At 41.3% G+C, this 26,951-nt stretch overlaps 1 protein-coding gene across 7 annotated transcripts in view; it reads right to left on the minus strand.

Moving 5' to 3' along the window:
• Positions 1-26,951, minus strand: part of ENAH (ENAH actin regulator) — a 159,767-nt gene that overhangs the window by 90,046 nt on the left and 42,770 nt on the right. Inside the window, exon 1 of one of the 7 annotated variants that reach the window (XM_058309347.2) lies at positions 7,123-7,213. The exons of the other annotated variants lie outside the window; for them this stretch is intronic. The gene's annotated coding sequence lies outside the window, so the exon portion shown is untranslated. Of the gene's footprint in view, positions 1-7,122; positions 7,214-26,951 lie in introns of those variants that run through there. 7 annotated transcript variants of the gene reach the window in all.

A 26,951-nucleotide genomic window follows, 5' to 3' on the forward strand; every position in this document is an offset into this window, starting at 1 on the left:
TGGAAATGAGAAGTCATCCTTTTAAAGCACTATGATAACATCCGAGTCAAGCAAGAATCAATGGATGCTAAAATTACTGAGTTTGAGATTGCTGGACATTCATTCAGCCTCAAAGCAAAGCTTCACAGATAACTTCTACAAAAAGACGAAAATAACTTGACAGGGAGAGGTCTGTTGTCCCCCACCTCAGCAAAATGCGCAAACTTAACATCATCAATATTGGGAGGAACTGTCCTCATGGGCCTCCAGACTCACTGAAAATAACACATCACTATCTAATACTCCTACCCAAAAACGTTTTGCCTATTCACGCAGAAACAATCAACCATATCCAATATAACAGACATTCTGCACAGCAACTGGCCTGGACTCCTTAAAAACGACAAGAAAGACAAGAGGGGTACAGACGGATGTAGCTCAGGGGCTGAGCACCTACTTCCCACATATGAGGTCCTGGGTTCAATCCCCGGTACCTTCTAAAAAGAAAAAGAAAAGAAGAGTTGTTTTAGAATCTAGATTAAAGGAAACGAAAGGGAGACAAATGCAAATGCAAGGAAGGCCTCTGAGTGGGGGAGGGGAGAAGAGCCATCAGGACATTACCAGGAACTGGGAGATGTGGATACAGACAACATTAGACAGTAACATGCCACAAATGCTAAACTTCCAGAATGTGATCACTGCATTGTGATTACACAGGCAAGTGCCCGTGTGATTTACATTTAGAGACAGAGTGTGTGTACAACTAAGTCCTCAAAGGTATAATAACATACAACATACAGTGAGAAAGAAAATATGAAAAAATATTAACAGTCAGTGAATCTATGTGAAGACTACATTAGTTTTCTCTGAAATACTGTTGCAACTTTCCTGAAAGTTGGAAGTTTTCCCCAAAAGCATAAATTAAAAGCAATTTTAAAGATAAAGGTTATAGATTGATGGAAACATCAAGAAAATAAGGTCTAGTCACCGCAAACAAATTCACTCTGAGCAGTAAGTTTCAAAATATATCTAACAACAAAACTGTAGGGAAAAAAATGACACAATATAAATTACAGTCACAATAAGTAGGGTGATATATCAGCCCAAGAACAAACAGCCAAACAGAGCTCAATATGAGAACCTGCTCTACTTACACATGGAACTAAATTATAACTTAATAAAGCAAAAAAGGGTACCACAGGGAAGCGGATGTGGCTCAACTGATAGAGCGTCCACCTACCATATGGGAGGTCCAGGGTTCAAACCCAGGGCCTCCTGACCAGCGTGATGAGCTGGCCCACACGCAGTGCTGCCGCGCACAAGGAGCGCCGTGCCACGCAGGGGTGTCCCCCGCAGAGACCGCCCAGGAGTGGCACCGCACACACTGGGAGCTGACACAGCAAGACGACGCAACATAAAGGAGACACAGGACGGGAGGAGCGGTAGCAGCTAGAAGCCCGGCTTTAAGAAGGCTCTTGGCCCGACGTGTCCCGCAGCACCGACAAGATGCCCAAGAGGAAGGTCAGCTTAGCGAAGTGGCGGAGAGGAGGAGCCCAGGAGGAGGTCGGCGAGGCTATCTGCCAAACCAGCTCCTGTGAAAGTGGAAGCGAAGCCAAAAAAGGCAGCAGGAAAGAGTCCAGCCTCTGATGGTGCAGAAGAGAAAGAAACCAAGGCTGGTTAATACCATATACCATGTCTTAAGGGTGTTTCTCCCTTCTTATACAATCCAGAGAAATATTTTTATCAGCTATTTGGTAAATGCAAGTTTTTTAGTAGCTCTAGAAGAAACATTTTTAAGAAGGCGATTGGAATCCCACCTCATCACATTTTTTTAAGTGTAAATGCTTTTTTTTTTTAAGAGGGGAAATCATTTGCTAGTTGTTTATTTTTTGGTACAACCAGAAAATGGCAGGGTATTGAATTATGGGAGGCTCTGACTGTCTTGGGCGTCAACATTCCACTGGGGGTGGCAATTCTTACACCCTTTAATACAACATATACTGAACGGTGATTTAGAATCAAAGTTATGCATTTAATATGTGTTGAACATTTTAAATTACTTCCATTCCCATGTTTTTTAGTAGACATTTTTCTTAAAACCACTCCCTGATCTTGGCTCTCCCTGTCAGCACTCTGTAACATCCTTGGTCTTGGCCGTCCAGTTTTTCTAATAACGTTGTTATGTGCTATAAATGATTGGAAATGTGAGTATGTAGTGTGTATGGTATTGTGAATTCGTGGGACTTAAAGATGTAACAGTTTATCAACATTTTAATATATTGGTACTTGATATCCTCCTTAAGGAAAACTCGCCTCCAAATTTTAAGCTTGGAAAGTCACTGGAATAACTCTAGAAAAACAACTACATGGCCTTTTATGGTTTTGGTACGTACATTAAAAACTGCATACAAATTGTTCATAATATCTGTGCTCATCTTCAAAACAACCAATAAATCTCAATTATCAAAGGAAAAAAGAGACACAGATTCCAAGTGCCGCCTGACAAGAATGCAAGTGGACACAGAGTACACACAGCAGACAACGGGGGGTGAGGGGGGGAGGAGAGAAATAAATAAAATAAAACTTTAAAAAAATAAAATAAAATAAAGGGTACCACAAATCAGTGGTGAGAAAATGAATTGTTTGATGGCTCTGGAATGTCCAAAATATGAGAACAGCAACTTAAAACAGTCATTTTCATAATCAGTTTCCTAAGTAAAAAATATATATACATGTTAACTTTTAATTACATGTGGGATTTCTTGAGTAGTGCTCTTTATTAGGAAGTAAATAAAGCATGTATTTTTAAAATATACATATAGCTGTTTATTAGAATTCAATGTACATATCTAAAAGTTACTGAATAATTTTAAAGAATAATCCCTGAAACAAATTGAGATATGATAATTTGCAGCTCCTGTGAAATTGTTTTTAAATACATATGAATGCTCTGACTAAATCAGTTGCAGAAAGCTGGAAAAGCATACCTTCAAATATAACCTTATTTTTTTCTTTCTATGACACTGTAGTCGCTGTCAATCCTTAAATTACACACCAGTATCAAGCCCCCATTTCAAAAAGGACAGGAATGACTAGGTGAATTCTCTCGTAAGCTCAAAATGTACAGAGAGGCATTCATTACAGGTATGGCCTGGCTACCCACGTGCTATGAGCCACGTTTATTTTGAAAGACAACACTTAGGCAGTATCAGTGAGGACTGTGAAAATTCACATTAAGAAAAACATTAGTATTTACTACTGATAAAAGTTTTAAAAATTAGAGCATCAGCCAATATACAAATTTGTAAAACTGGAACCACTTTATATAAAATTTCACAAATTTAAGTAGTACATGGGCAGCCAGTGTGGCACCAGTTCCCAGTGCCTCCTGAAAAAAACAGTAACAAACAACAGCAAAAAGAAAGCAAAAAAACCAACTTAGGAAGCTGATGTGGCTCAGGAGCGAAGTGCCAGCTTCCCACAGACGTGGTCCTGGGTTTAATTCCTGGCCCCAGAACCTTAAAAAAAAAAAAAGGATATGGCTATGGGCTTAAATGGTCAAAATGAAAATTGCTGACTACTTAGGATCAGATCATAAAGACAAGAGATTACAGACAAATCAGAAGCATGTTATATAAAATAATAAACCAAAGTACGTCCCAAAAGCCTTTCACATACCAGGTATTGAGCAGTCAATCTTATTCTAAATCACAGTTATTCAATTTTAAAAAAAGTAAGACTTTTTCTGACTACTATAATGTTTAAGAGAAACTCCTAATAAGCAAAAACTTGCATGTATGCAAAAAATCTTTAGTAACAGTACAGGCCATGAATAAAATAGCAACAATGCCATTCAACAAATTCTTAGGGTATTCCAGGCATAAAGTCCAGATTCTTTCCCCATTTCTGATGAATGAAGTTATCATGTTTCTTTTTATTTTGGATAATGAGAATTACTTATCAGGAGACAATGGGCAAACAGAGCTAGAGAAAAATGAAGGCTTAATATAAAAGGGGGTGAATAAGTAGGTGGAAAAATATCTAACAGGGACTACATACTGAGTTACTTATTCACTAGTAACAAATAGTTAAAAATTGTACAAGTGTTATCATAAAACCCTGGAATATATCAATACCCGTATGTAAAAGACCAAACAGTAGGAACCCTTCTCTTTCATTCAGCTAAATATCACAGAAATGCACCAAGTCTTTTTAAATGGGGGGGCAGGATGGTGGTATGTGAGAAGGACCTGAAAATAAGCATGACCCCTATTGTTTGGTAAGCCCTTAAGCACATTTTGGTCAAAACTATTAGATATTTGAGTAGTGCTATGAAGGTTAGACAGGCAAGAGGGAGGATGTCCACGATAGTCATTTCTCATGGGGTTTACGAAAAAAAATCTGAATAGGAAAAAAATCCCAGAAACAGGAATCTAGAGCAACCAAGTAACTTGTTCATCTGACATGTAAATAGGAAATACCAAACTAAAATCTCAAAAAATAAACCCACAGCTTCTAAATAGCAAAACATATTTCTAAAAGGCACTAAGTATTTCAAAATAAAGATTAATTCAGATGTAAAACTAAAACATTCAAGAGTGAACCCTAATGAAAATTAGGAGCTATAGTTAATAGTATAATTATAACAGTATAAACTATAATAGTATAGTTATAATAATGTAACAATGTTTCATCAATTATAACAAACGTACTACACTAATACGAAATGTTAATAATAGGGAAAACTGCATGTAAGAGGGGGTATATGGGAGTCTATTTTCTGCATAATTTTTCTAAAAAGTTACAACTGCTTTAAAAAAAAAAAAAAGAACAGCATAAAGCACGCTACCCTTTCAGTAAGAAAGGGGGACAACACACAAGCACACTTGTATAGGTATTTTCTGTATAAAGATACAGAAGAAACTAATAAAAATGGCTACCTCTAAAAGATAAGGGAGAGGTTAGAAGGGGACAGGATGTGAGATACTTCCTTGTATGACTTTTTATACTGTTATAGTGTTTTAGTGTTTGGAACCATGTAAATGTCTTATAAAACTGTTTTAGTGTTAAGTTTTAAATTAAAAATAAAAAGTCACTGCGTGATTGTTTTTCCCATACTTCCATACTTAACCTGAGATCTTAAATCATGGCCCAAATCCCTAATAAATACAGATTAAATACTCTCAGTTATGTATTTTTATAAAAGCATTATGCCCGCCCTTCAGACACCTAACCTTGCTGTACCACAGAAAGCACAAGTAATGCTGCCCAGACAGGGAGTGACTGTATTATAATCTAACTTAAAAGCAGACCGGATACAAACATCAAGCTTTTAACTTCCATTGCAAAAAAAATAACCAATTTTTTGGTAGTTAAGCAAGCAATACCTACCAGTTAAAACTAGCCTTCCCAGTGAAACAGTTCTTTTTATTTGCAAGCTTTAACTCTCCCAAAAGTCAAGATACATTGAGGGTTTGTGTGTGTGTGTGTGTGCGCCCGTGTATTGTGTTGCAACATAACCAAACAAAAAGTAAAATTCAGGCACCGTCACATATATATGCATCGCAGTTACTGATGGCTATTGAAAACCAATGATGGTTTATAAGGAGTCCCACTTTAACACTGTGTATCATACCCTATACTAAAACTATTAACAGATAATTAGAAAAACAAAAGCAACTAAATAAATGTTTGCAGGAAATCACTTTAAAATTAATTTTAATTAGCTGGAAACACATACTATCTTAAACTTAAAAATAATAAATACTACTTAAAATGGATTCTTTCTATTAAATGTTGATGAGGTTTCTAATGAAAAGGCTAAGAATGCCAAGAAACAAAGAACGCTAAATCAAAGTTCTCTTCCCACAACCACTCAATTGTGCTGCTGGTAGCTAACTCTCGACATACATACTAACTGGGTTATGGACTTTACAACAACTACTGCTTCATTTAATTCTTGCAGTAATCATATGAATAGCTACTGTTATCTATTTCCACTTTGCAAAAGAAGAAACTGAGGATTCAAAACTAGGATTCAAACTCAAGCCATCTGACTCCAGCATCCTTCCCTTAATTACCAAGTATGAATGCATTTGGTCTTTTTGTTCTCAGTATCTTCATCCATAAAATGAAAAGTTCCTCTTAGTTTAACAAATACGAAAGCTGCCAGGGAGTTTTCAACTTTTAAACAAGGCAAATCTAAAAGCAATGTGTAAGAGATCTTTCAAATCAGTAAGAAAAACTGAACACCATAATATAAAAATTGACAATTCACAAAGATGTAAAGAAGGCTGATAAACATGAAAAATATTCAAACTCACTAGTAAGCCAAGCAATGCATGTTAAAACAAGACGTCCTTTTAAACTCTGATAACTGGGAGAAAATAGTAACATCAGAGTGGGGGAAAAGGTACCCTCATATTTTGTTTTTGTTTTTTTTAAAGCTAGAAGGCACCTTCTGCAATGTATATTTTTTTAAACTTTATTTTCTACATTTGATAATTGAAAATATAGACAAAAACTAAAAAGAAAACAGTTGAATAAAAACATACATTTCTCAATTAAATGTCCTGGGTACATATAAATTTTTGTTAATCATACCATATGTTACCCAATATGTTTGGTTCATGTATCCTCGTAATACAAGTGCAGTGGTATGAACTTCTGCCACCTGTTTGCTCGTTGGCATCAAAAGCCTTTGAGGTCTATACAGACCAAGATGGCAGAGCGAGACATTTCCGGGTCGTCCCCCGACAGCTTTGAACAACCAGCAAGACTTGGCAGAAACACGCTTCTCAGTAACAGGGCAAGCGCCAAATCAAGGAAAAGCCACTTAAAAGAGCAGTATCTCCTGGCTCCCTGATGGCCTCTCCACCCCTCCGTGCTGGGCCGCCCTCCCCGGCAGGACCCCTGGCCCGGTCCAGGCAGAGCAGAGGCGCCCTCGTGCACACGCGGAGCACTGTGGCCTGACAGACGCGGCCCGAGCAGGCAGCTCAGGCGCCTACAGAGCCTGTAGGGGAGCAAGTCGAGTCATGCTCCCGGAGCAAGAGACACCTGGCTAGAGGACATGGGGGCAGTGCCCAGGATGCGAGGACCTGGTTTCAGGGAAGAGGGGACATCTGGAACTAGGACCACACTCACGTGCCAGATGAGGTGCGGCATGGAGACAGGCTCAGGGAGGGCCCTGCAGTTGGCCTAGATTCTCGTCAGCCTGGGAGCCCTGAGGACAGCACTTGCACACACCAATCTGCAAAGACTGGAAAAGATATTTCCTTTTTTTCCTCCTCCTTTTTGTTGGTTAGCCCAAAACTCAGTCATAACACCAGATGGATACAAGCTTCAGGAACAGACTCCTCAGAGTTTAAATTTCAGCTTTAACACATTAAAATGTCAAAATGTCCAAACTGCAACAAAATGTTACAAAGAAACAGGAAGTGATGACCCATGGAAAGAAGAAGATTCAAGCATTAGAAACCATCAACAAGAAAGACCAGACCTGGGAAATACCAAAGACTTTTTAAAAATAGTCCTAATGATCAAAGACTTAAAGGAAAACATGGACGAAGAACTATAGGAAATTAGGGAAATGACAAACAAATACAAACGAATATCAGCAGAGAGACGGAAATTATGAAAAGAAATCAGAGTTGAAGACCACAGTAACAGAAATTAAAAATTCCCTACAGGGATTTATCTTGGTTTGATTCTTTTGGGAACCCCAGAAAATTAGGATGTTATGCTAACCCATTCCTGAGTATGTGAACCTCTTGTATGTGGGAATTTTTGGTTAGAGTCATCAAGGGATCTTTTGATTAGATCACTTCTGATTAGACCACTTGAGTTAAGGCCTTGATTAGATAGGGGGACTCAGTGTATAAGACTTACATAGACTCCTTTTATTGGAGTCTTACATAACGGAACACAGAGAAAAAGACAGCTGCTACTTTATACCCTCCAGGATCACTTACCGCCAGAGAGAGAGAAACTCCAAAAGGCTGAGAAAGAGGTCAGATACTAGAATCAGTGAAACAGCACAAAGCTCAAGAGAATAGGCCCTTGGAGATGAGCCATGAGCCTCACCACCGCAGCTGAGCTCAGGGGAAAGTGAGCTAGAGAAGGCTGCCAGCTGCCATTGTGCCTTGCCATCACAGCCAGCTTTTGATGAGCCAGCACTTGTGATGATGCATTGGACATTTTCACAGCCTCAGAGCTGTAAGCCTTTACACTAATAAATTCCGTTATAAAAGCCAGCCCATTTCTGGTACATTGCATTGGCAGCCCATAGCAAACTATAACAGGGTTCAACAGCAGACTTGAGCTGGCAAAAGAAAGAATCAGTGAACCTGAAGATAGGACAAATGAAATCATTCATCTGAGAAGCAGGAAAAAGAATGAGGAAAAGGGAAACAAGCCTGGCAAACCTGTGGGACACCATGAATATACCAAGAGGGGGAGAGAGAGAAAAAGGGGCAGGAAGAATGTTCAAGGAAATAAAAGCTGGAACCTTCCTAAATTTAACAAGACATAGATATATACATTCATGACACTCAACAAACTCCAAACAGGATATACCCAAATATTCTGTTATGCCAAAGATAAAGAGAAAATCCTGAAAGCTGCAAGAGACAAGCAATGTGTCACATACAAAGACGCCTCAATAAAATTAAGTGCCAATTTCTCAATGGAAACCATGGAAGCAAGAAGGCAGTGGGAAGATGTATTTAAAGTGCTAAAAGCAAAATCTGCCAACCAATAATTCCTCATCCGGAACACTGTCTTTCAAAAATGAGAGGGAGGGAAGCAGATGTGGCTCAATCCATTGAGCTCCCGTCTACCATATGGAAGGCCCTGGGTTCACTTTCTGGGGCCTCCTTGTGAAGGCAGGCTGGCCCATGTCCACAGAGGGTTGACGGCCTGCCCAAGCCCACGGAGAGCTGGCAGAGCAAGATGACACAACAAAAGGAGACGAGCACACACAGAAGAATACACAGCAAATGGACACAAAGAGCAGACAGCAAGCAAGCAGCAAGGGTGGGGGATAAATAAATAAAATAAATCTTAAAAAAAAAAGGGGAGAGAGGGAGCTGATGTGGCTCAGTGGTTGAGTGCCAGCTTCCCACATGCAAGGTTCCAGGTTCAATCCCTGATCCTGGTACCTAAAAAAAAAGGAGAGAGAGAAACTGAGATATTCCCAGATAAACAAAAGCTGAAGTAGTTCATCATCATTCAGTCAGCCCTATAAGAGATACTAAAAAGAGTTCTGCAGGTTGAAAGGAACAGACAGCAGACAGAATAAAGCCACATGAAGGAAGAACGATGTCCAACGAGGGTAAACGCAGGTATATATATAAATGCCAGAACTATTATATTTTGGTTTGTAACATCACTTTATATTTTGTACAATATCTAAAAGGAAAATACAAGGCAGATGCATAAAATGTAATGGCAGACAAGCAGACACAGAAGAATACACAGAGAATGGACACAGAAAGCAGACAGCAAGCCCAAAACAAGGGCGGGGGGGGGAATATGTAAATAAATCTTTTCTAAAAAATGGAATGGTATTATTAGTGGTTTGGGATTCATAATGTATCAGCACGCAATTTGTGACAAGAACTACAAACGCGAAGGACCAGAGGGGTATGGGGACAGCATGTGTATATTCTGTTGAAGTTAAGTTGGTATTAAAGCAAACACGATTGATAGCAAATTACAACGCTGAATTAAACTACAAAGGAGAATATGCAAGCTCAGAGAAACAGAAATTAAAAGTATAAAATGCCAGGGGTGGAGGTCAGGGAAAATAGGGAGGTAATGCCTAACAGGTGTGGCACTTCTGTCTGGGGAGATGGGAAAGTTTCAGGAATGGAAGGTGGTGAGGGCACCACAATGTTGTGACTGTGACTGATCCCACTAAATGGACTGATGGCAGTGGTTAACATGGAAATTTTATGTTGTACATATGTTTCCACAATTAACAACACAAAAAGAAAGTAAAGAAACAATGACAGTTAAATGAATCTAGCAAAGGAGGAGAAAAAGCTCAAAGGGACATTACTGGACTTACAAAAATACTGGAATATAGATTGCGAACTTTATATCAATGTTCAACTGCATGAACTGGATAATCGCATTTAAGGTGCCTTGTTCTTAGGAAACTTAGATGGCAATGTAGCTTTTAAAAGCATAATGTACACAATCTACACTCATGTTCAGAGAATGTATTGATGGTTATATATAGATGCATACATATATACATACACACATTAAATGATACTACAAATAAGGCAAAAATTTAAAATTGGTGGATCTGGATAACTGGGGGTAGGGGGTAAAGGAGCAAGCTGGAGTTTCCTATATGGGGTTTGCATTAGTTTTTTAACTGTCCTGTAAGTCTGAACATATTTCAAAATGAAAAGTTAAAAATTAAAAATTAAAAAATAAAAATAAAAACAACTCTTTGATATGGGAAAGTTTATGCTATGTTTCCATTAAAAAAAATTAAAAACAAATAAAGAGACAATGACCATTAAATGTAATTCATTTTTCTGGATCTAATATTGGAAGAAAAAATGCCCAAAAAGGTCATTATTGGGACATATGAAAAATTGGAATACAGACTATAAGCTTTATTAACATTAAATTTTTCCAAACTAGGTAACTGTACTTAAGGTAGTTACATAAGTAAATATGCTTGTTCTTAAAAAATGTACATAGAAGTATTATTATGTGTTCAAGGAGTATGATGTATACAAACTACTCACAAAATTTTTGAAAACTGATAGGGATGGACAGATGATAAAGAGAAGAGTAAAGCGAATGTGGCAAATTTTTAAAGTGGTGGATCTGTGTAATGGGAAGAGGGCAGGGGAGTAAGCTGGAGCTCTCTATATGGGTTTTGTATTATATTTGCGACTGTTCTGTAAATTTGAAATTATTTCAAAATCAAAAGTTTAAGGGAGAAAAAAGTCTTCAAAATGTGGATGTCCATGAAGTCAGCAAATTACACTTCCATAGATTTCCTATATTCAACCAATTGTGAATAGAAAAAGCATACAATAATTTTTAAATGCTATATACCTACATTTGAAACTGACTTTATAAAAATATTTCTATTTCAGAAAAAGAAAAATGAAAGACCATTAAGAAGGGAATACTTGAGTGTCAGCTCTGTGTCAGGCACCTTCAACATACATGGTCTAATCAAGGGAAGATGGCATCGGAGTAAGGCCACCCACGAGACAAAATCCTGCCTAGTAAGCTGTTTTAGGAACCCACAAGGCAGGAGGCTTCTGGACACTGATCTGGAGAGAGTGCAACAAAAAGAGGACTGCTCAAGGTAAAACCACGGGTTTCTGGAGCTTGTGGCTGGACCTGCGAGAAGGCTAAGCCCCTCCCTTAAGACAAGTAGCCCCAGCATTCCCCAACCCCACCAGTCACACTACGGCATTCCCAGAACCCCGTGTTTCCAGAACCTGCTATCCCCAAACCTCCGGTTCCTGAACCCACGTTCCCCAAACCTGTGTTTCCTGAACCTGTGTTCCCCAAGCCCCACCAGTCTTGGACAAACTCCGAGAGTGGGCGGGTTCTGGTGACGGGTGCGGAGCGGTCTGACGAGTGCAGGTTCAGTTGTCTGGACACCCCTTTTTGAGCTTTGAGGAGCACGCCAGCTGGCCTGAGGAGAAAGCAGGAAGAGGGGAGAGGCGAATCGGCTGAGGCAGCCTGATTTACCTACTGCCCTGGGATAGAGAAAATTTGTCTGGAGAAAGTAGATTCAGACAATTAACTAGTCCTGTGCAACACATCTAAGGGAGGGGGACAGTAGGAACTGCCTGGCAGGCTTCCAAGGGCATATTTAGGGTTCCTGGCAAGCTGTGGGTGCTCCTTCTCAAACAGACTGAGAGTCATTATTTTCCGTGGTGAGGTGGTTCACCAGGGTCCCATTTGAATCTTGGAGGGGAGATCTCGCATGGGCTTCCTGCTGCCCTGGGAGAGAGGGAAGTGAAGAAGGGAGAAAGGGGGAAGGAAAGATTCCTAATCAGTTTGTTCAATTACAAAGACTCGATCCTGCCCTGGGAAGGGGACTCTTTTTGAGGAGCAGGTCGACCTGGAAAGAGGATTTGGCTCAGTGCAGGAGTTTCAGCCTTGAAGGTGCAAGGTCTCTGGTTCAGTTCCTGGCTCCTCTTAGAGTTGTGACCCATCTGGGATATTAAACACCTAGCTGATACTTTGAGACAGGAAAACACAGACATTATCCCTGTATTGGCATCCCTTGGGGCTCTTATTTTTCCTTTAAAAAAAAAAAAAGGATTGCTTTTATTACATAATTTAACTTAGTTTACTCACTAAAACCCATTTCAAAATCTGCAGTGAAAAAGCTGCTGGGAAACATAAACACCAGCAACATGACAAGCTCCACACAGAGGCAGGCGTAAGAGGGAAGTCTGGTTTTTCTTAATGTTTGGTTGACTCCTTGCTTGAGGGTTTGTGTGGTTTTTTGTGTTTGTTTTCTTGCCTTTCCTTCTTCTTTATCCCCCTCCACCCTTTATTTTTTCTTTCTTTTTTTCTATTAGGTGCTGCGGGCTTGTTTCTTGTTTGCTGTGCTCCTTAGTCCTCAATTTACTCTTTTCTGTGCATACTAATTTTGGCTACCAATGCTATCTCTTTTCCTTCCTACATCTATCTTCCACCTTCAGTTGTTGCTCTTACATTCCACCTCTCTTTGTTTAGCCCCCAATTTTTCTGCCTTTTTATTTCTAACACTTCTGTTTTCTATCTTTTATTAACTCTTTATGTTACTGTCCTTCTTTTCTCTTTCCCTCTCTCATGATCCACTGGCCTGTTAATTCATGCTATATTCTTCTCCATATTCAGTTTCTCATTTCATTGTAGGTACTACACTTTTTTATTCCTATACCTCTATACTGCTTACATGTGTTTAATATTAATTTTCCTAGGTTTTACACGGTTTCTCTGATAATATTTACTATCAATACTATTATTATACTTCTTCTTTTCTTGCCTCTTTTGCTTTCCCTGGCCCTAATTTTTCCCTTCAAGGGGGAACTTAGACAACAACAAAGAAACAATAAAAAGAACAAAGTGTCAAAGACAAAACTTAACACACACACAAAAACAGCACCTTTATAAAACCCGAGAACAGATGGAGATGCTAATCAACTGAACAAACCCATCAAGATAAAATGATGATCAGACAGCAACAAAAATTATAAACCATACCAACAATTAGGAAGACATGGCCCAATCCAACAAACAAGCCAAAAACCAGGAAGAGGAGCAGACATCCAACACTAATCAAAGCTTTCCAAATACCATGGGCCAACTCAGTGAAGTGAAAGAAGAGATTAAGGATGTTAAGAAAACACTTGGAGAGCATACAGAAGAAATTGTAAACATACACAAAAAGATAATAGATACAATGGTGATGAATGGCACAATCCAAGAAATCAAAAATACACTCTCAGCAAATAACAGCAGATTTGAAATGGGAGAGGAAAGAATTAGTGATGTGGAAGACAGTATTCCTGAAATCAAACAGATAGTAGAATTGATAGAGAAACAGACTGAAAAAATCCAGCAAGAACTTATGGATTTGAATGACAGTGCAAAACGCACAAACATACCCATTATAGCATCCCAGAAGGACAAGAGAAAGGAAAGGGGACACTGGAGAAAATAATGGCTCAAATCTATTGAGGGAGATGGATGTACATGTCTAAGAAGCACAGCACACCCCAAACAGTATAAATCCTAACAGGCCTACCCCAAGACATATACTTGTAAAATTATCCAATACTCAAGACAAAGAGAAAATACTGAAGGCAGCAAGAGAAAAGAGAACCACTACATACAAGGGAAGCTCAATAAGATTAAGTCCTGGTTTCTCATCTGAAATCAGGGAGGCAAGAAGGCAGTGGTATGACATAGTCAAGGGACTAAAAGAAAAAAATTTCCAGCCAAGAATACTCTATCCAGCAAAGCTGGCATTCAAAAATGATGGAGAGTTCATAATATTCACAGATAAACAGAAACCATGAGAGTATGCCAATAAGAAACATGCCCTTTGAGAAATGCTAAAGAAAATATGGCTAATGTAAATAATTCTTAGAAAGTAATATCACTAAACTTTAATGGATTAAAACTCACCTGTCAAGAAACACAGACTGGCAAAATGGATAAGGAAATCTGACCCATCTATATGCTGTCTACAAGAAACGCAGGGATTCACAGAGGTTGAAAGTGAAAACAATCTTACAAGCAAACAATAACCAAAAAAGGGCAGGAGTAGCTATACTAATATTGGACAAAATAGACTTTAAATGGAAAACTATTGTGAGAGACAAAGATGGACATTACATATTAGAAAAAGGGTAATCTTTCAAGAAAAAGGAACAATCATAAACATTTATGCACCTAACCAGGACACCTCAAAATACGTGAAGCAAACACTGGAAAAACTAAGTGGAGAAATAGATGACTCTACAATTAAAGTGGGTGACTGTAACACACCATTATCACCATCAGACAAAACATCTCAACAGAGAATCAATAAAGAAACAAAGACTCTGAATAATATATAAGAGGATCTGGACCTAATAGACATATACAAAACATTACACCCAAACACAGTGGGATATACATTCTTTTCAAGTGCACATGGATCATTCTCCAAGACAGACCACATACTAGGCCACAGAGAAAGTCTCAATGAATGCACAAGATTTAAATCTTACAAAATAATTTATTTGACCACAGTGGAATGAAGCTGAAAATGTGCAAGGGCCAGATTAGGCACAAAGATATGGAAGTTAAAAAACATAATCTTAGGCAAACAGTGGGTCAAGGAGGAAATCTCAAAAGAAATCAGTAACTACCTTGAAACCAGTGAAAATGACAGCACAACATATCAAAACTTATGGGATGCAGCAAAAGCTGCACTATAGGGAAATTCATAGCCATAAACTCATACATCAAAAGAGAAGAGCTAAAATTGAAGACTTAACTGCACACTGGGAGGAATTAGTAAAAATAAATAAATAAATAACACCAAAGGAAGAAGAAAGAAGAAAGATCAGAGCAGAACTAAATGAAAGAGAAAATAAGAAAACACAAGAAAAAAATAAAGAGCTGGTTCTTTGAGATCAATAAAATTGACAAACCCTTAACTAGACTAACAAAGAAAAAAAGAGAGAAAGATCCAAATACACAAAATAAGAACTGAGAAAGGGGATATCACCACTGACCTCACAGAAATAAAGACTATCATAAAAGGAGAAACACTGACGAAAGCAGCCTATATTGACGAAAGAAGAAATTGGTGATCTCAACAAACCAATCACAAGTGAAGAGATAGACTCAGTCATTAAAAACTTCCCAACTAAGAAGAGCCCTGACCCAAATGGCTTCACAGGTGAATTCTACCAAACATTCCAGAAAGAACTAACACCAATCTTGCTTAAACTTTTCCAAAAAATCAAAATAGGAGGAACATTTCCTAACTCATTTCTATGATGCCAATGTTACCCTAATACCAAAGCCAAAAAAGACACCACACAAAAAAGGAAAAGTATAGACCAATCTCTCTGATGAACCCTGATGCGAAAATCCTCAACAAAACACTTGCTAATCATATTCAACAACACATCAAACAAATTATACACCATGACCAAGTGGGTTCCATCCCTGGTGTGCAAGGACAGTTCAACATAAGAAAATCAATCAATGTAAAACACCACACAAACATAGTGAAGAGGGAAAATCACATTATCATATCTACAGGTGCAGAAAAAGCATTTGACAAAATACAGCACCCTTTCCTGATAAAAACACTGCAAAAGATAAGAAGAGAAGGAAATTTTCTGAACATGATAAAGTGTATATATGAAAAACCCACAGCTAACATCATTTACAATGGTGAAATCCTAAAATCTTTCCTTCTAGGATCAGGAACAAGACAAGGATGCCCACTATCACCCCTCCCATTTAACACTGTGTTAGAAGTACTTGCTTGAGCACTGAGGCAAGAAACAGATATAAAAGGCATCCAAACTGGAAAGGAAGAAGTTAAAATTTCACTATTTGCAGACGACATGATCCTATACATAGAAAGCCCTGGGAAATCTACAACAAATCTTCTAGAATTTATAAATGAGTTAGTTCAGTAAAGTCACAAGTTATAAGATCAAAGCACAAAAATCTGTAGCATTTCTGTACACCAATAATGAGCAGTCTGAGGAGGAAATAAAGGAAAAAAAAAAACATTTATAATAGTAAATGAAAAAATCAAATACCTAGGAATAAATTGAACTAAAGATATAAAAGTCTTATACACAGAAAACTACACAACACTATTAAAGGAAATCAAAGAAGATTTAAATAAATGGAAGAGTATTTCCTGTTCATGAATAGGAAGACTAAATATCATTAAGATGTCTATCCTACCCAAACTGATCTACAGATTTAATGCAATCCCAATAAAAATCAACACAGCACTTTTTTAATGAACTGGAAAAGCTAACTATGAAATTTATTTGGAAGGCAAAGAGGCCCCAAATAGTCAAAGACACATTGAAAAAGAAAAATAAAATCAGAGGAATTAAACTACCTGACTTTAAAACATACTACAAAGCTACAGTGGTCAAAATGGCATGGTAGGGGGCAAAAGAGGAATTATGTGAGAGTACACGAGGATGAATATAAAACAGCTAATATTACACCAAAAACATATAGGGGACGACAGACTAATAATGAAAACCATAAGACAAAACATAGGATAACTAAAAAATTTAGAAAACTGTACAACCTAAAGTATGGACCACATAGTAAGCACAAATGTTACCTTGTTTGAAAACTATAGTTTCGGAATCTGTACATCAGTTTCAGGAAATATGATATGAATAAGTTAAAAGATTATTGCTGTGGAAGGGAAAAGGTTTTATGGTGGATCTGGGGAAATACTGTATATTGTATATATGAATTTTGGTGATCTAAGACTCTTCTGAAACTGACATTATGTTGGGATTCACTTTACGGGAAGTTTTGGATCACAGAGTGGTTCAACAATGGCAGCGGAGGAATACTGATATGGGATGTTATTGACAGGATATATATGGTTGACAGGGAGTTATACAGGGCATATGCCCAGGGTATATGGTAATGTCTATATATACTCATAGTGGAAACAATTAATAACAACAGCTAGGGGGGTACTGGGCTCCTGGCCGGGGGGTCACTGTTGTGGGCCCTGGGAGAGCAGCGGCAATCCTCCAGGTGCAACGGCAAGAACCAGGAAGGAAGGAGGGCCCAACAGTGGGCTCTTGATACTAATGGCTACACTTTTGAGCCTATGCACCTGCAATAAGAACAAGGCCTAGAGTAGCATTGTGCCTGGGGGTTTCCTCCTGACAGCCTTCATGTTACTCAAATGTGGCCACTCTCACAGCCAAACTCAGCGTGTAGATGTGATGCATTCCCCCCAGCGTGGGACACGACACCCGGGGATGAGCCTCCCTGGCACCGAGGGATCACTACCACATACCAGCTGAAGAAGCAACTAGAAAATGACCTTGAATTAAAGATTCAATGCGGAACAGCAGAATATACCTGTCTACATATAATAACATGACTTCGGGAAGCGGTTTGACCTAATGTAAGGGGGAAATGGAAAGGAGAAATGAGATTATAAGGCTGTGAGTCTCTAAAAAAGAGTCTGGAGGTTGTCAGAAGGAATACCCCTATGTACAACTGAACAGAGTCTAAGAGACAGATAAGGTAGATACAACCCCAGGTATTGGTTCTTTTGAGGGATAAAGAGACCCACGGGTTCTATGGTCATGGCAGAAGGGGTTCACTGCCATGACAGATGGCCCTTCTTTGGAGCTGGTGTTTCTGCGTGATGGAAATGGACTCAGAGGGGATCTCTTTTCACAAGACTTGCATGCTACTTTATTGGAATTGTAGTTGGTGCTGGGTTTAAGATATATGTAGGGGATTTGAATCTCTGGACTGATAATATGACACCCAGGCCCAGAGCCTCAACAGACTTCAGCTCCTACACTTTGACTTATTGGACTTACTCCACTCAGCTAACATCGAGTTGAAGAAGGTCAACCACCACAACATGGAGCCTAGAGTGTCTACAACTAGAAGCAGGAAGAGTGCATCCAGTACCCATGTGCAATCTAAGCCATCACTTGACATAGGTGTGCAATGGACACAACCAATCCAATGTCCACAGAGAAAATGTGGAATGGGTGTGGGAACGGTAGCCATAGGGGCTGCTGGGTGTGGGGAACGGGAGGAAGAGATGAGATGTGGAGGCGTTTTCGGGACGTGGAGTCGTCCTGGATAGTGCTTCACGGACAATTACGGGACACTGTAGATCCCCCCAGGGCCCACTGGATGGAACGTGAGAGAGTCTGGGCTATGATGTGGACCATTGACTATGGGGTGCAGTGATGCTCAGAGATGAACTTACCAGGTGCAATGGATGTATCACGATGATGGGAGAGAGTGTTGCTGTGGGGGGAGTAGGGGGCGGGGGCGGTGGGGTTGAATGGGACCTCATATATTTTTTTAATTGTAATTAAAAATAATAATAATAAATAAATATTAAAAAAAAAAATGGCATGGTATTGGCACAAGGATAGACATACTGACCACAATGAATTGAGAGTTCTGATATAGATCCTTGCATATAAAATCATCTGATATTATATAAGCCCACCAAGTCCACTCAACTGGGAGAGGACAGACTCTTCAACAAATGATGCTTAGAGAAATGGTTATCCATATGCAAAAGAATGAGAGAGGATTATCATCTCTCACCTTATATAAAAATCAACTAAGATGGATCAAAGATCTAAATACAAGAGCCAAGACCATAAAGACCTTGGAAGAAAACGTAGGGAAGCATATACAGGACCTTGTAATAGGAAATGGCTTCATGAACTTCACAGCCAAAGCACAAGCAGTGAAAGAAAAAAAAGATAAACGGGACCTCCTCAAAATTAAAGCCTTCTGCACCTCAAAGGGGTTTATCAAGGAAGTGAAAAGACAGCCACCCAATGGGCGAAAAATATTTGGTAACCATATATCTGATAGGAGCCTAATATCCAGCATATATAAAGAAATCCTATATCTCAAAAATAAAAAGACAAACAACCCATTTAAAAACTGGGCAAGAGATTTGAACAGATGTTTCTCCAAAGAAGAAATACAAATGGTTAAAAACCACATGAAAAGACACTCAACATCACTAGCTATTAGGGAAAATCGAAACAACAATGAGATACCATCTTACACCCGTTAGACTGACAGCTATTAAAAAAACAGAGGACTACCAAGTGTTGGAGAGGATGTGGAGGAATGGGAACCCTCATCCACTGCTGTGGGAATGTAGAAGGATCCAGCCATTCTGGATCCTTGGCAGTTTCTCAAAAAACTAGCTACAGACTTGCCATATGACCCAGCATCTCCACTGCTGGGTATATAACCAGAAGAACTGAAAACAAGGGCACGAACCGATATATGCACACTGATGTTCACAGCGGCATTATTTACAATTGCCAAAAGTTGGAATCAACCCAAATGCCCATCAACAGAAGAATGGATAAACAAAATGTAGTACATACACAAAAGGGAATACTACTCAGCTATAAGAGGGAATACAGTACTAACACATGGGATAACATGGATGAATCTTGAGGACTTTATGTTGAGTGAAGTAAGCCAGGCATTGAAGGATAAATACTACACGACCTCTCTGATAGGAATTAAGCAAAACAAGCTATCTCAGAGAGCTAGAGACTGGAAGATAGGCTTACAGAAACTAGGAGGGTAGAGGAAGGTTGTGAGTCAAGACCCACACGGGCGAAATTTTTAGTAAAGTGGAGTTAAGCAGTTGTGCAGTGCAGGGGTAAGACAGGGGCACAGGGATTCTATTGGGTTGGGCTTCACAGGCTTGACGGGGGATAGGGTTTGGAGGATGGGCCAGATGGTCCAAGGAATTGTGGAGGCTGTTAGGAGGGAACAAGTGAACACAGGAAGTTGTCAGATATGTGATTAAAATTATAATGTTTAGAATATTTAACAAAGAAGGGTTACTGGTATACCGTGTTTGACAGGGACATGTGGCACGGGGTGCACCTGGGGCAGGCTTCTGTGGAGTATGTGAGTGCTCATCATGTCATAGAGTGTTACATCAGTGGGTGGAGAACCATACACTGAGCGGAAAGGTGTTATGCCCCCATCCTGGGGAGGCCTGATGTTCTCAAGCAAAGGGGAGTGTGTCTCTCTCGAGAGCGTGGATGGCTCCCAAGGGGGGAGGACAGACTAGAGTGTCAAGCTCTCAGCATTGTTTCAAGTATCTATGAATCTTGTCCTTCAAGCAGTGAAGCTTGGTTGTCACTGTGGGCCCCAAGGGGAAGGGGAGAGAGGAATAGAACAGATGGAAGAGGGGGTAACTGGGGGCAATGGAAGTATTCTGAATGATCCTGCAATGATGGATACAGGCCATGTTAAATATCACCAAAAATTTATAAAGGTGTATAGTCTAAAATGTAAACCATAATGTAACAAAAAATTTATAAAAGTGTACAGTCTAAAATGTAAACGATAGTGTAAATCATAATGGAACAATGGTTAGTAATTATGTTTCTTTTCTTTTTTTTAAAATTTCTCATCCTCCCCACCCCATTCCCCATGTTGTCTGCTCTCTGTGTCCATTCACTGTGTGTTCTTCGGTGCCTCCTGTATTCTCATTAGGTAGCTCCAGGAACCGATCCTAGGATCTTCCAGAGTGGGAGAAAAAGGCAAGTACTCTCTGGTGCCACCTCTACTCCCTGTTCTGTTACGTTTCTTATTTTCTATCCTCTGTGTCTCTTGTTGTTATCTTGCTGCACCAACTCTCAGCATCAGCTGGCACTCCTGCGCAGGGCGGCTTACCCAGGCTGGGTGGCATTCTGCCACAGGGCAGCATTCCAGCATGGGCCAGCATTCCGTGTGGGCCAGCTCACTGCATGGGCCAGCTTGCCCTCACCAGGAGGTCCTGGTAATCAAACCCTGGACCTCCTATATGTTAGATGGGGGCCCAGTTGGTTGAGCCGCATCCTTTGCCCTATGTTTCAACATCCGTACATGAGCTGCAGCAAATATAACATTCACACGTGAAAAGATCATTGCTGGGGAAGGGGGAAAAGGGTTGTTGGGTATTTGGGAGTTCCCTATATTCTATATGTGACTTTACTGTGACCTAAAACTTTTTTGAAGATGTAATAAAAAAATTAAAAAATAAAAAAAAGATGTAGATACTGAGGAAGAAATGGAGATTGCCCTGCCACTGTACATACAGGGAAACGCCTATTGCAGTGCCGAAAGGCAAATGTCAAAAAAAATTTTATAGTATTTTTCATTTTTTTAATACCCCAATTTATTTTTCACTTTATTTTAGTTTTTCAATATTATTATGTATTCTATTTCTGATCCTTAAACCTATCATTACTATTTCAGTCTCCTATTAATTGAATTTGGCAATATACTGCATTTTTAAAGAAATTTTGGATCACAGAGGGGTTCAGCTATGGCAGGGGAAGAGCATTGCTGTGGGGTGTCATTGATGGGGGATGCATGGGTGGGAGTTCTCCAGGGCATACATATAGGGTATATAGATGTGTTCATATGTTCGTTGGGTATTGACATAGGGGGGTGGAGTTTCACATGACAACTGGGAGAGCGCTGAGTTTCCATACCGAGAAACTGTTGCACTCCCTAATGGGGCAGTAACAATCCCCCAAGTGCAAGGGCAAAGACCAGTGAAGAATGGTGGTCCAATGATGGGCCCTTGATACTGATGACTATGCTTATGAGCCTGTGTGTTTGAAATTTCGACTAGGCCTAGAGCTGCAGGGTGCCTAAGAGTTACCTCCTGAGAGCCTCCATGTTGCTCAAATGTGGCCACTCTCTAAGCCAAATTCAGCATGTAAGTGTGTTATCTTCCCCTTGTCATGGGACATGACTCCAAGGGATAAGCCTCCCTGGTGCCGAGGGATTACTACCAAACATCAGTTGGTGATGCAACCAGAAAAGACCTTGAATGAAAGGGGGAAATGGTAAAGACAAATGAGTTTATATGGCTAAAAGACTTCAAAATAAGTCAGGAGGTCATCAAAGGGATCGCACTTACACACGGACCTCCCATGTGGTAGACAGATGCCCTAACCACTGGGCCAAGTCTGCCGTCTTTTATTTTTTTAATGTAACATTTTTTGTGATCTACATATCTTTTTTTAAAAAAGGCAATTAAATAAAATTTTTTTCAAAAAAAAGAACCTGCCCAGTGAGAATTAGCATGGGGCCTTTATCCTCAATGTCTTCCACCTGGACTCTTGGTGGCCACTTGTCTGTGGTTGAAATTGACCTGGAATTGTCCCCTGGAGAAGATAAGTCACTGCCTCCAGCTGCTCTCCTGACCATCTACACATGGAGGCAATGACCTTCCATTCACTCACATTTTAGTTCCTCCTAAAAACCCTACCTGAACTCAACTCATCAACATTCTGTAGTTTGCAACACAATATTTTCACTTTACATAGATATCAAAGGAAAACCCCAAATACCCTCCCGACCAATACTTATCAAAATCAAGAAATAATATTTATAAAAGTTGGTGTGAAGCAAGCTAGCTTTGTACATCACATGTTAATCCTTCAAAAAATAATAGAATTTTCCCTCTCACCATCAAAAAAAAGAAACAAGAATGGTGGGCAGAAACGGCTGTGGTTTAAGCAATTGAGTTCCCATTTACCACATGGAGGGCCGGGGTTCAATCCTGGGACCTCCTGGTGAAAAAGAAAAAGAAAAAAAGGCATCCAGACCTGCACGGAGAGGTGCAGCCCCCCACAAGGCAGAGCAGCACAACAAAAAAGGTGATAATGCAAAAGACAGATAAAAAAAACAAAAAGTGGGGACCAAAACAGAGAAAAGCAGATAAAATGCTGGGAAATGGGAATTCTCAAATATATGTAATTAACATCCTCAAAAAAGATAAACACCCATGAAATAAAAAATACCAAAAGGAACACTCAGAAAGCAATAAAGCTTTTGAAATTAAAATAAAAACTTAAATATTTTAAATATAATAAAAGAATTAGAAGATAAAGACCAACAACAAGAAAAAGATGGAAAATGGGAAAGTAAAGAAAGAATTTAAGAATTGGCTCAGAAGTTCCAAAAACCCATTAACAGTTGTTTCTTTTCAGAAAGAATCCATTATCAAAAGGGGAAAAAATCACTTAGCGCTGAAGGGCATACATTTTCAGATTGTAAGAGACCATCAAGGGCCCTGCACATTAATTTTTTATAAAGACTCACACTAAGACACACCACTATAAAGTTTCAGAACACCAGAAATAAAGAGATGATTATAAACACTTCAAGAAAGAAAAAACAGGCTCCTTACAAAGGACTGGGAATCAAAGTGACATTAGATTTTTCACAGCAACACTGGGCACCAAAAGACAACAAAGCAATGTATTCAAAACTGTGACAGAAAATAATTTATTCTACGTTGAAAAAGAATTTGCTTCCCAAAAACCATTTCTTAGGGAGCTACAAGGGAGTAAACACCACAGAAAAAAGGGAGAGAATTACTACAGTGATAGTGAAAATTCCACCAGAAAAAGCAGACCAAGAAAGTAACTAGTCAAAATTGGAGCAGGAGGCTACAAGGCATCCAAGGGGAAAAAGAGAAACTGAAAGATGATCCAGCAGTGTGTTTGACTACACTGAAACATGAGTTAACCTTCAGTAGGAGAGTCTGGGGCTGAATAAGTGATGAATACATGGAAAACTAAGAAAATGAACACCAATGTGCATTAATTCTAGATAAAAGAAAAGGATGTTTCAGAAGAAAATGTAATCATAGCTTACACCTGGCTCAGAGATGAGCAATGCTTATGGAATCATAATAATGCAAACCTTGTTCTATAACCATATCTAGAAGATGACAAGGAAAGCACACACTGTTGGGGGGGAGGGCAATGTTAAAAATGAAATCCCTGTCTTTCATACTGTCAAATGATAAATCTAAAATTTGAACAAATCAAGAAATATTGGTACAAGCATGTTATCTGGAAATACAGAAAAACTGCAGAAAAAAATGGGTAAATGTTGACAGTGGTTTATCTGCAGAGCTGTATTCTAGAGGGAAAAGGAACAGGGCTATCCTGTTTATTGGAAGTCTTGTAGAATGATTTGACCTTTTAAACTATGTACATGTGCAATACTTTGATAAAAATTAAATTTAAAACCATATTTTAGAATAATAATTACATAGGAAAGTATTCAGAGTATATGAAGGGGAAATGACATTATATCATATTCCAAATAAAATCAATATTGTATAAAAAACAAACAGGAAGCATATACAACAAAATATTAATCAGTTTTCTCTGGTGTAACAGCATTATTTTCATTTTATTATTTAAGTTTTTCTGTTATTTCTCAAATTTTCTACAACAAATATGCATTATTTTGTACTCTTAAAAGAAATTAATGTAAAAAGTAGAACTCCAAGACCAAAGAAATAAAGCAATTTTCATTCTTGTAAGTCACTTAGGACCCATTGGCATAAAAAGTAAATCTGGGGAACAGATATGGCTCAAGCAGGTAAGTTCTGCCTCCCACATTGGGAGGTCACTAGTTCAGTTCCTGGTGCCTCCTAAAGAAAAGACAAACAATGAACAGACAACAAGCAAGAAATAAATAAATAAACCTGTTGACTTTATAATTACTATAAAACATTGGGGGGATACTCTTAAAATGTGGTAAGAAAACAAAAAATAGCAGGTCCCCAGGTCAGGAAATATTCTGATTTTTTCAATTATGGCTACATGCTTACAGTTCATTAACCTTAAACTTCATACCAAGATTATCTGGTTAAGAGAACAGGCTTCCAATTTCAAAACTCTGGATGGTCACTTTCTAAACTTACAAGTCCAAAAAAATGAAAAAAAGAAGACTGTTTAAAACTTCTAGACTTTCAAACAAGAACTAAAATTAAAAGGGGGAAAAAAAAGCCAAAAACTAGAAGAAATATTTATTCCAATGGTGACACTGTTAAAACGAAAGAAACTGAAGAAAGTACGACCACTACAAAAGCTGAATTTGACCTAGCAATAGTTCTACCCCAAGGTATATCCAACAGAAATGCATATACCAGGCTCAAGACAAATATTAGGAAGCGCATATGATTATTTATAATATCCCCAAACTGTAAACAACCTAAACGCTCAACAGTAGAATGGACAAATACACTAGCGTTTCGCGAAACGTAATAAAACAAACGATATGGATGAATGGAACAAACCCAACGCTAAGCCCAGAAGCCGGACATAAAGCACAGGGTCACAATTCTGCTTTCATCAGCAAAGCGCGAAGCAGGCAAAGCTGCCCTCCTGGTGGAGGTCAGCGCGGCGCGCTGGGGGCGTCCGAGGCCCGAGGGGGGCTGGAAGCACGAGCGTCCAACAAGCGCTCACACTCACACTCCAACAAGCGCCTCTAACGGCAAACACTCGAGGCGAGGAGCAGCCGCCGAGCCCCTGCAGCCACGCGGGCCCTGAGGCGGCCTGAAGCGGCCTGGGGACCACGAGCGGCCCCGCGGGCACGGGCGGGCGAGGGGCTGCCGTGCGGGGGGCACCTCGGCCGGCCTGGCACTGAGGGGGGCGCGGGCCCTGACCAGCCCGCACCGGGCGCCGCGGCCCCCCACAGCGGCCGGCGCTTGAAGGCGGGAACAGCGAGTGCGGGGCGCGGGACAGGAAGGTGGGGGGCGCCCGCCGCCCACCCCCACCGGCTCCTCAGGACGGGGCGCCCGCCGCCCACCCCCACCGGCTCCTCAGGACGGGGCGCCCGCCGGCCACCCCCCACCGGCTCCTCAGCGCGGGGCGCCCGCCGCCCACCCCCCACCGGCTCCTCAGGACGGGGCGCCCGCCGCGCACCCCCACCGGCTCCTCAGGACGGGGCGCCCGCCGCGCACCCCCACCGGCTCCTCAGGACGGGGCGCCCGCCGCCCACCCCCCACCGGCTCCTCAGGACGGGGCGCCCGCCGGCCACCCCCGGCTAACTCCTCAGGACGGGGCGCCCGCCGCCCACCCCCACCGGCTCCTCAGGACGGGGCGCCCGCCGCCCACCCCCGGCTAACTCCTCAGGACGGGGCGCCCGCCGGCCACCCCCACCGGCTCCTCAGCGCGGGGCGCCCGCCGCCCACCCCCACCGGCTCCTCAGGACGGGGCGCCCGCCGCGCACCCCCACCGGCTCCTCAGGACGGGGCGCCCGCCGCCCACCCCCCACCGGCTCCTCAGGACGGGGCGCCCGCCGCCCACCCCCGGCTAACTCCTCAGGACGGGGCGCCCGCCGGCCACCCCCGGCTAACTCCTCAGGACGGGGCGCCCGCCGGCCACCCCCACCGGCTCCTCAGCGCGGGGCGCCCGCCGGCCACCCCCACCGGCTCCTCAGCGCGGGGCGCCCGCCGCCCACCCCCCACCGGCTCCTCAGGACGGGGCGCCCGCCGCGCACCCCCCACCGGCTCCTCAGGACGGGGCGCCCGCCGCCCACCCCCCACCGGCTCCTCAGGACGGGGCGCCCGCCGCCCACCCCCCACCGGCTCCTCAGGACGGGGCGCCCGCCGCCCACCCCCCACCGGCTCCTCAGGACGGGGCGCCCGCCGGCCACCCCCACCGGCTCCTCAGGACGGGGCGCCCGCCGGCCACCCCCGGCTAACTCCTCAGGACGGGGCGCCCGCCGGCCACCCCCGGCTAACTCCTCAGGACGGGGCGCCCGCCGCCCACCCCCCACCGGCTCCTCAGGACGGGGCGCCCGCCGCGCACCCCCCCACCGGCTCCTCAGGACGGGGCGCCCGCCGCCCACCCCCCACCGGCTCCTCAGGACGGGGCGCC

The sequence above is a fragment of the Dasypus novemcinctus genome, chromosome 13, assembly GCF_030445035.2.
Source record: "Dasypus novemcinctus isolate mDasNov1 chromosome 13, mDasNov1.1.hap2, whole genome shotgun sequence".
NCBI lineage: Eukaryota > Metazoa > Chordata > Mammalia > Cingulata > Dasypodidae > Dasypus > Dasypus novemcinctus.